Genomic DNA, 11,030 nt, shown 5'->3' on the forward strand with positions numbered 1-11,030 from the left:
GTTGTGCTTCATGAAATGTCAATGAAATTGAGAACTTTGTAGCTGGGTCGCGGTAGAGAACTGAATAGGCCCAGCCTTGTGGCAACACTGTTAGCAGTGCGGGGTAAAAACAAACTTGCTAGGGGATCTGGCAAGTTGATGTGAAGAAAAAGGGATTAGCCTGGTCAGTAACTGCCTATCAAGTCCCAGAGGCCACATGCATTTGCTCCAATAAAGTTCTTATCTCAGAGCCCGGGATCAGAGACTCCCTACCTGGCAGAGTTAATGATAACCAGTCTCTCCCCAGAACTCATCCACTTCCTATACAGGCCAAACTGGGGAGTTCAGGTCTTGGATGGTGGCATTAGTCTATACTCTTCCCTGAGTGATGCTGTTTGGTGTCGGGTTTTCAGTCTTGCTGCTGGGCAGAGAGGGGACATTGTGGGGCCTTTCATTTGGCAAGCATATACAAAAAACGTCAAGGCGTGAGTGATTTGGCCCATAAAGATGCAAAAGCCACTTTTAAGATTTGGCTGGCTTATCATGTATGTAGACGATGAAGGGAGGACAAGCCCGAACTGCCACCTCCATGTGGTCCTTGGACACACACCCAAGACACAGAAATAAAAGGAGCCAGATGGCTGTGGCCCAGGCTGAGGAGCAACCCATCACCGAGGAGCTGATTGTGAACTGCCTCTAAGCATTTCTCTATTCCGTGACTCTGGGGGGGGGGGCGGGGCGGAAAGCCTCAGCTCTCGTGGGATGCCAGGAGGCAACAGTGGCCTTCAAGGGATATAGGGAAGCGAGTAGAGAGTGGCCCAGAGCAGCCCCTCACAGATGTCCCGTCCTCCTGTGTTCCAGGGAGATCGCAAGGTGTTCTTCCAAGGCTCAGATGGACCTGTGATTCAAGCCTTTGCCTGCAAGGTCTGTGTGAATACATACAAGGCCGCCAAGTGCCAATGTAGAGCCATTTTTCTACATGTTCACATCCTTGGCCTTTCATATATCTGGCTAAGAATTCTTAGTAGCCTAAGCCATCCCATCTCATGCTGTAAGTAATTGCACTGATAGGGGCTTAGACCCAATCTGTTGTTGGTCTTGGGCAACACTGGACAAGAGCGTCCACGCTATGACTCCCATCAGTGTGATAGGCCTATCTGGAAGATGGTCCACAGCCTGATTCTCCATCTGGGCCAAGCCCTTTAACTAGGACTTTAACCCAGATGCAGTCCAAGGCGTTGGCAAGTACACACCCCCCGCACCAGTGGGCAGGACGTCCAGGGCTCTGCGATGTGTCCATTATTACTTATGCTGTAGCATTTAGAAAATCAGTAGTCAGTGAGACGTGTACAAAAAAAAAGTATAACAATAATATCCATGTCCATAAGGTTAATCTCACTCTGTTGTTTCAGGTGGAGGCTTCTTCTTCCTGGAGTCAGTGGCTATGGGAGGGTTCTGATGAGTCTGTGTTGGCCAGCAGCTGAGGGTCACGGTGGCAGTCTGAGTTATATTGGCCAAGTGCCCTGTAGACCATGCTCAACGAGAGATTGTGCCTCGCCCCTCCACACCTGACATCACAGGGTCTAACGGGTTGTCTCCCCACAACCTGGCGTTGGCCCTCTCCTTCCACAGCCAGGTGATGAGTGTGACCAGTCCCGGTAGCTGTCACTCCGTCACATTTGCAAGCCCTCTCATGTCTTCCTCACACCATACACTCAGACTGGCCCTTATGTGGCTCAACAGATTTTTTTTTCCTTATATATTTTGCACTATTTTAGAAAATCTCCGTCACCACCTAATATGTGGGTCACAGCAGGACCACCTTTGGTGTCCCCACCTCATACTCCTGGTCATTATCACATGCATAACTGCCTAAATGCAGCAAGGACAGCAAGCCAGCAAGAGAAACCCCCACCCTTGCCTCTTCTCTGCTACTCTTGAGATTCCAGAAACCCTGTTTCCAAAATGTATGCATGAGTGGTAGGGAAAGAAGGGTTTGGGAATCTTAACAGCCAAGCTAGGCCTTCTGGGTCTCCTAACCTGGCCAATAGTCTATTTTAATCGGAGGTGCCACTTCTTGAAATTCCTTCATTTAGAACCAAAGTGCCTAGATTTAGCATATGCTCCCCTAGGAGCAGAGCCTCTGCCATTCATTCTCTTGATCAGTTTCCTCTTTCAGAGGGTCTAGCCCATCCTTCAGTGGCACCTGCTCCCTGCTGGCACAGGTCCCATCGGCTGGTGGACCCCAGCAACGGCCATCCTCTGGCTCCCTTCTCTTTGGCATCCCCGTGGGTCACAAATAGGGGTCTTGGGGTCTTGTGTGCTATGCTACTGTAATGTTTGTCCCCGTAGAAGAGGACACATCCTTGATCCATTTTGCCTCCTTGTGGCAGTTGCCTACAGGTCAGCGAAAATGCAACCGGGTGCAATTTGGGGGATGTTTCTGGGGCAAGCGTCACTGCCTGCATCTCCCTGCATTGAGCAGAGGGTCCTTTTCCGTGCAGTTTTGAGTTTTCTTTGGGGTGGAGCCCGTCAGCCTGTAACTTAGCTGACCCATTGGTGAGCCAGGGTCAGATGTCCTCAGGAACCTTGGTGTGCTGAAGCCCCCGAAAAGCCCAGCGTGCTGGCACAGACCCTGCATCTGGGAAGCCATATTTGGTGGGTGAATGGACGATTTGCATGTGAGGTGACACGCCATGAATGCTGGTTCCCTTTCCAGAACGTACCATCTTCTCTAGTAATGGAGGCTGGTTGGGCAACAGCCACTCAGACTGTGTTCTCCTTTCTGACTCACCCCTGGATAGGGACGGCAGGTGTCACGACACTTGCCATTACCTTTGTAGCCTTTTATGTTTTACCAGAGCCTAATAACAAGCAATGATTTTCTCTCCACAATGGAGTACATGAGGTGGCAGTGTCAGGCACAGGCACTGAAAAGTGGCCTTCTCAGGTTGTTAGAAACAGGATTCTCCTACAAATAGGTGGTATTTAAAGTTTTATTTAATTCCTTACCGAAAGCAGCAGCAGAATGATAAAACTAATTTAATGAGGAGATGACAAACTAGGATTTATGCAATCAGAGGAAAAATTGCTGAACATAATACAAAACATTATTGTGCCAAAGGACAACGTAGTGGCAAATTTCAGGGTTTATCATCTTTACCAATACAAAAATCACAACTTACCGGTTTTCTACAAGTGCACCTCTACCTGTACGGAGTTGTAAAAGTTCATCTATCTGTTCAGCGTCTGACCCTTGATCTTGGGTGAGGTCATGATCTCAGCATTGTGAGACTGAGCCCTGGGTCCAGGTCTGAGATTCTCTCCTTCTTCCGCTGTCACTCCCCGCCCTTGCTCGTGTGCTCTCTCCCTGCCTCAAAAAAGCACCTCATCTATAAAACTTCATTATGAAACTAAACATTAATAAGTTACATTCCTGGGGCGCCTGGGTGGCTCAGTGGGTTGAGCCGCTGCCTTCAGCTCAGGTCGTGATCTCAGGGTCCTGGGATCGAGTCCCGCATCGGGCTCTCTGCTCTGCGGGGAGCCTGCTTCCTCCTCTCTCTCTGCCTGCCTCTCTGCCTACTTGTGATCTCTGTCAGGTAAATAAATAGAATCTTTAAAAAAAAAAAATAAGTTACATTCCTGAGTTAGATGATCTTCAGGAAGCTTGATGGAAATGCTCTTACAATTCTATTTAAAGGTTGTATGATCATCTTTTTGCTTTATTTCCAAGTTTTGGGTTATTTTGCTCTACAGTGATTTAATCTTGAGCAATTCTCCAGACCCTTGCCCTGGAGACAGGTACAAGCGTTTTTCCAAACAGAGTCATATTAGCAAAGCTCAAATGTCCACAGAATCATAGAAACATGAAATAGTCCTTACAGCAGAGTACTACCCAGCAGTTATAATGGAGAAGTAGAACTACATAGTTCTGAGACGGAATCATATTGTGCATTCTGGTAGACTGAGTGACAAACACAGTTGTGGCTTCCTGCTGTGATAGGACAGATCAACACTCCTCCCCAGGCCTCATGGTGCGCAAAGAATCATCACCTCTGGATTTCAAGCTAAGCCATAGGACTCACTTCAGCCCCTGGGATGTTGTGGAGTATGACACGAGTGGAGGCTGAAATCGTGCTTGCCTGCTTAGGTTTTGCTTTCTTTGGCCATGTGAAGAGAATGCCTAGGACAGGCAAGCGCCCCAGGAGAAGGAGATCTACATTGTTGGAGCTATGGCATGGTTGGAGTAGCGGATCAAACCAGGTCCTGACTTGTGTCTCCTTCAAAGTCCGGACCCCTTCACAAGGGGTTAAGGATGGGAAAGTTGAGTAACACTGAGAAAGGGTCTGTGCTATGTGTCGTGCGCTCGCCTACGTGACTTCCCACACGCTCTCCCTACAGAAGGGAACAATGTGGTCAGGGTCATGAATTCTTAGTTGGTCCTTGTTGTGCCTTTACCTCCCATAACCCACTCCCTGGTTGGTTGTCTTGCTAATGGCTTTAGCCAAGACTACTTGGCATCACGAGATTTGCTTGTAGTTTATGTAAACTTGTTATAGGAACTTGTGGTCATCTGACTAGATACTGATGTATTACTCCTTCTATTGTGATCTGCCTTATAAATGCTTGTAAGATGTGGAATAAAATCGGCACTGTTGGACATCATCCTCAGTGTCCCTCCTGCCCCCATCTCTTTGTCTCTTAATTTCTTTTCACCATCCTCTTACCCTCACGTTTCCTGGTCGATTTGTCGCACCGACCGCGACACTACATGGTGCAGGCCTACATCCGAAACACAAACCAGCTGAGCCTACCCTAGTCAAACCCAAGGAACCCCTAGACGCGCGTCTGAGAAATAGCACGTCATTGCGTGCTACTGAATTTTGTGATTGTTACACACTATTGGACAGTCGTGGACTCAGAAAGACACATGGTATAAAAATATTTCTTCAAGAACATGTAAAGCTACTTAATAAATTCTTTGAGCATACAGGGGCTTGTAAAAAAAATACTGTAAAGAAAAACAAGTGGGATGCCTGAGTGTCTCAGTCAGTTAAGCATCTGCCTTCGGCTCAGGTCATGATCCCAGGGTCCTGGGATCTTGTCCTACATTGGGCTCCTTGCTCAGTGAGGAGCGTGCTTCTCCCTCTGCCGGCCTCTCCCCCTGCTTGTACGCGCTAATAAAAAAAAATTATATATATATATATATAGATAGATAGATAGATATAGATATATATATATAAAAGAAAAGCAAGTGATCAATAAAATCCAGGGTAGTGCTTACCCTAAGGGTGAAGGAGGAGATAGATTATTGAAAAGTACATGGAAGACTTCAAAAAGTAAAGTAGTATTGCATTCCTGAAGCTGACAGATGGTTGTATCGGTATTCATTGAGACCCTCTATACAGTACATATACACTTTATATAACCTCTCATAATCTTTCATTTTATTTAAATTGGGGGAACAATAACTACATGCAGAAACTTAAATAAGATAATGTCAAGAGTGGTGGGGCATAACCTTGGACCATCCCTAACACGAATTCCTAAAAAGGAGGAAAACGTTATTAAAAAGAAACCCAAGATTTAATCAACATTACAAATAAAGGAACAGAAAAAAACAAATAAATGTGAAAGAAAACTCACAAGAAAAGTGAGTGTGCAAAGCACGTTAAAAAAAATGTGAACAAACGTTCCAATCAAATGAAAGACTTGATGAGTCAATTCTGTCAATGACAAAAGTAGGGTACAAGAGCCTTGGAGAGTGCAGAGGGAAGGACTCCTGACTCCCTGGGAGGCTGCTGAAGGACACTCTGACCTTTAGCTCCCCCCAGCCTCCAGACTGAGGCCTGACGTGGACAAGGATGGCCGGGCTCAGAAAGCTCATGCTGCTCCGAGGCTCTCCCCGCAGCGAACCGGAATGAGGGGTGACCCTCGCCCAGAAGCCCACATGCGCCCTGGGTCTCTGCGCAGACGCCAGCGGAGGCGGTTCCCTCATTACCACCACCTTGGGAGGACAGCAAAGGCACCAAGAGGTTCTTACACGTGCCCACAGCACACGGCCAGCAGGTGGCGCCACAGGCCTTGAACCCAGGCATCTGAGGGGCATCATCAGGTCAGCCCTGGTCCCTTGGACGCCCACCTCCCAGCTGTCCGCCCTGTTCAAAGGCTGTCCCAGGGTCTCCCGCGGGAGGAGGAGGAGAAGGCCGAGGCCCCGGGAGTTTAGGAAGTGGCCCCAGCTGGCCCAGCAGGAACCGGCCCTTTCCTGGCAGAAGGGAGGGCTGAGACCAGGAGCGCAGCACAAGGGAGGCCTGCCAGGCACACGTTTCCAGGGGAAGCCAGAAGGCACAGGATCTCTCCAGGGGCCGCCAAGTCCTGTCCTGCCCCCGTGGGACAGGGAGGAGGCATCTGTGCCCTTGAGGCCTCCCTTATCCTGGAAAACTGAAGCTGAGCCCACAGGAGGGGGGCGGGGCATCTTGTGGGGGGCGGGAGCCACCCATGGGGCCGCCTCCTTCCACTCCATCCGCATCCAAACCGGATCCACACCTGTGGATTGGCAAAAGGACACAGTGAAAGGCCTGAGCGTTTCTATCCTCCCTACTGCCCCTCTGTGGGGTCTCTGGGTGTTGCTCTGTGCTCCCCACTTCCTGTTCCAAATGGGAGGCCAAGATGGACAGGGTGGGGGCGAGGGCCGGCAGGGGTAGGGTGTGGGGAGCAGATCTCAGGGCCAGCTCTGTATTTCCTCCTCTCCCCAGGCAGACTGGGCAGCGCCAGGGACTCGGACAGTGTCCCCTGGGTCCGGCCTCTGGGATTTCTACACCTGACAGTCCCTCTGCGAGTCTGACCACTCGCTGCCCACAGCACAGTCAAGCACCCGCTGGGCAGAGTCAGCAAGCAGCACAGGCCCAGCTCTGAGGACTCCCTGCTGCCCGGGGTGTGTGCAGTTCCCTCCCAGTGTGCTTCGAGTCCGTTTTGGCAAGTGTATCAATCACCATCAACGGGTTAATGGAAATTGCCATGAGTCTGGTTCCCTAGGGGACAGGAAAGCCGGTGAGCTTAAGCCTGTTGAAACTGCAGGGCCAGAGCCCAGGTAGGCTGAGTGGGGGGGCTGGGCATCCTAGGGCAAAGCCAGGGAGGTGGGGGGAGACCAGGTACTGGGGGGAGACCAGGTACTGGATGCAGGAGAAGCGGTCCCTAGAGCCCAAGCGGGTGCCCATCTGCCCTGTGGAGCAGCCCTGGGCCGTGCTTCAGGCCTTACCTGTCACTGAAGACCTTCAGAGGAGCTGCCAGTGCAGGAGGCCCTGGAGGAAGGTGCTGGGGACCTGCCGGGCGCTGGGAGTGGGCGGAGCCTGGTGAGCGGGTCCTTCAGTCCCTTCACCTCCTCTGAGCCTCTCTGCCCCAGCTGCAGGGGCAGGTGTGGCTGGCTCTTGTAGCCATGAGCCCTCGAGGAGCTGTCTGTCTGTCCTTGCCCATGCGGAGCACAGGGATGTCGGGGGAGGGGGTGGGTCCCCTATCCTGGTCCCCAGGGAACCTGTCAGCCTGTCAGCCTCTCCAGTGGCCTCAGTCTGCTCTTGGGCTGCAGGGAGGAGAGCAGGGTTGTGTCTGAATGTGGACACGTCTCAGTGGGTCTGTTATCTGTGTGCTCGTATACTTGTGTGGGGGGGAGGAAGGGGCGTGCTTAGCAAACACACCCCCTGAGCTGAGGGCCCAGATGATTCTTGGGCTCAGCCCAGGAAACTGTCTTTGTGTGCCCCCTAAATTTATGGCCCTGGCGCTGGATCTACCATACCCCGCAGCACACAGGTCCCTCGGCCATCCTGGTTGTGCCGTTGCCCCCTTCCTCCTCCCATTCTGCCCAAAGACATTTCGAAGGGATCTCCCTGCCCACGGGACAGAGCCCCAATTCTCTGTGGCCTGGAGGACTCCCAGGTCACGAATGACCAGCAGGTGTCTGCCCTGCCCGCGGGACCCTCTGCTCTGAACCTCTTCCCACCCCCCACTGTCCTGTGTGGGGTGCTTCCTGGGCGCCTGTCCCTGCTCGGAGCCCAGGACAGTAACTGCAGGCTCATGACTTCTTCCCACACAGGGATGCTCTCACCGCGCCTGCTTTGCCGAGGATGACATGGAAGCACAGAGAAGTGGAGAATATGCTCAGGGCCACGGGGCACCTCCATGCGGGAGCTGCTGTTGGAACCCAGCAGTCTGGCCCCAAGTGGACTCTCCCCAAGCCTTCCCTTCTATGTGGACTCTTGGAGCCACTTCAGGAGCGGGGAGAGCTCGTCCAGGCCATGTCTTTACCTCGAATCAACCTGGCAGCTGGGGTGAGGGCCCAGAACGGAGACCTCTCCCTGCGTCTCCTGTTCATCGCCCTCCCACCCGCAGGAGCCTCAGTGCACCCCCAGACCCCTGTTCAGCCCAGAGGTTCCACATTGGGCCTCTCTGATCACGGGAGTTCCCAGAGCTGGAGGGAGGCCTTTCCCCACCCCAGTCCCCAGTCCCCACTGGGTCAGTTTTCTGGCAGCTGGAAGAACCCATCAAAGTGAGCGTGTTTTCTGAGCCCACATCTTCCTCTGGTAGCTCCAAGGCCAAAGGGAACAGGATCTGGCTGAAGCCGGAGGAGAACGGGGAGGAAGCTGTGGGGAAGCTGTCGGAGCCGTGGCCTCACTGGACACCTGCACGGGCCTGTGATGTGGGCTGTCACGGAAGAGGCAGCGTCCTGCTGGGCACCACGCCAGCCCTGGGACCCCCGACGGACCAGCGGGGAGATGGGGGCCATTCCCCCAGGGACAGCCCTCCAGGAAGAGGGGGTTCAGTGGCTCAGCAGGGACCCCCCAGTGGAGGACCTGCTCCTTGCATCAACACAGAGAGAGCCAGAGGCCCCGAGAGGGACCTTGTCAGCTGCCCAGGTGGCTGTCATCGTGTCAGAACGGGCACGTGGCCCGGGGTACCGAGGCCCCTCAGCCCACCGTCCAAGGGCACATTCTGGCAGACAGCACAGTGGGGTACTGCAGGCTGAACTTGAGCTCAGCACAGGGGTCCCTCCCCATCCAGGCCATGGCTCCCAGGCCACCCTCCCATGGACCCACGGGAATGAATTTGGTAGAAGTAAAATCAAGGTTCACCCCATCCTCTCCCACACCAAGCATGGTGGGTGCTGTTCTCACCCCTACAAGTCAGATCCTGGGACCTGCCCTAATCCCTGTGTCCGAGCTCCCACTTCCACCCCCTTCCAGGTCCCAGTCTATGTACAGTGTGCTCTCAGTGAGGCCTGACCTCAGGTCATGGGTGGGAGTTCGGCCCCTGGAAGTGGGCCTGAGCCCGGAGGGCTCTCCTCCTGCCCAGCCCTGCGGCACGCTGTCCCCTCTCACGGCCAGATGGCGACTTCCCCATCCTCACCTCCTCCTCTGCCCACCACAAGCAGCAGGTGTCAGGGCTTCCCCAGGCCCAGGGCGGCTCTACACACTGTGTCCCTATGTGGCCTAACCCTACTGACTGTGGGTGCCCCCCACCGACCCCGAACATTCCAGTAACTGCCCTCCCGGCTGAGCCTAGGCCAACGAACAGTCCTGACCCACGGAGGAGTCTGAGGGAGGCTCTGTCGGTTTAACTGATCCCATCTCCGTGGAACCAACTGCCGGACGATGCTGATTGGCTGAGCGGCATGGCCCAGCTGGCCAACTGGTCACCAGCTCCTGCTGGATGACAGTGGGACAGGAGAGAGGTGAGGCTGGTTGGGAATGCCTGGGGGCTGACTTTCTGGACCAGGGCCCCATCTGGGCCCATCTCCTCTGTGGGACCCTGCAATGATCAGGGCCACTTCCAGAAGGTCTTGTTGTGAGGTTTATGAGTCCGTGTCCCTGAAAATATGCTCACCTTGCGTTGGGATAGACCATCTTAGACCTAAAAGATGTTAGGGGCTACCTCTCCCAGAGAGGCTCAGGAAGATTAGGAAGGTATCAGAGTAACATTCGTCAAGTTCCATTTCCCTGTTCCCAGAAGCCCAAGGTGGCATGGGATACCTCAAGGGATAGCGAGGCTTGGGCCAGAGGTGACAATAAATTGTCCACCCCCCAAATTCATGTGTTATAGCCCCAGCTCCCAGTTTGATAGTTTTTGGAACTGGAGCCTTTGGGAGTTCATTTTAGGTGAAGTGTGAAGGGGAAGGTCTCTTGACCCAATTAGTTCCCTTAGAAGAAGAAACAACAGAGAGCTCCTCTCTCCCTCTGTGTCCCTCACGTGAGGACAGAGTGAAGAGTCCGCATTCTGCGAGCCAGGAAGAGATCCCTCACCACAAAACAAACCCTCCTGGACCTTGATCGGGGACTTTCCAGCCCTTGAACTGTGAGACATAAATTTCTATTGTTTAAACCATTCAATGTATGGTATTTTCTTAGAGCAGCCTGTGTATTCTACAAATGAGGGATGTGAATTTTCCCCCACGAATGCCCTGTGGCATTCGGCTCTAGTTGAGCTACCAATTAGTTTTAATCGGGTATTGTGGATTTCAGTAATGGATCCAAATATACTTAAAGCGTTTCAAATAATCTGGGAGCATCTACTAGTAAAATTTCTCCTGCAAAGGAGAGGCCTCTGTGTTAGGTATTTAATAAGGACCCTCCTGATCTTCACAATCACCCTAGGAAGTGGCGTACCCATTTAACAGATGAGGAAACTGAGCCTCCGAGAGGCGACGTGATTTGCCCAAGATGATCCAGTTAGGGATGACTAGGACCAAGATAAGTTTCAAGACTGTTGGCTTCAGAGACAATTCTGCTACCTTGTGCCTCCCTTTTGCATAGAAACTAGAGGCCAATTGCCGATAACGGACTGATTCAAGCAAATGAATCCCATAGGAGAGACAGAGGTATTCCTTACCAAACACACTCTGCTTCAGCCTTTTCCCAAGCTCCCCTTCCCCATCGCCACCCCCACCACTTTGGATGAATGGAACCCACCTCTGGACAGGCCCTTTTTTGTCCACCGTCCCCCTCCTTCCCCAACAGGACTCATCGGTCAGGCTGCCTTAGATTTATTTTCTAATCCCCTGAAGC

General features: G+C 52.6%; 1 long non-coding RNA gene across 1 annotated transcript; it reads right to left on the reverse strand.

Moving 5' to 3' along the window:
- Positions 1-6,241: 6,241 nt before the first annotated feature.
- On the reverse strand, positions 6,242-9,560 carry LOC125109309 (uncharacterized). The gene is made up of 3 exons (XR_007130184.1): positions 9,376-9,560; positions 7,238-7,555; positions 6,242-6,525 (listed from the first exon to the last, which is right to left on the reverse strand). It is a non-coding gene; the product is annotated as an uncharacterized LOC125109309 (long non-coding RNA).
- Between the last annotated feature and the right edge of the window lie 1,470 nt (positions 9,561-11,030).

The sequence above is a fragment of the Lutra lutra genome, chromosome 9, assembly GCF_902655055.1.
Source record: "Lutra lutra chromosome 9, mLutLut1.2, whole genome shotgun sequence".
In the NCBI taxonomy this organism is placed as follows: Eukaryota; Metazoa; Chordata; class Mammalia; order Carnivora; family Mustelidae; genus Lutra; species Lutra lutra.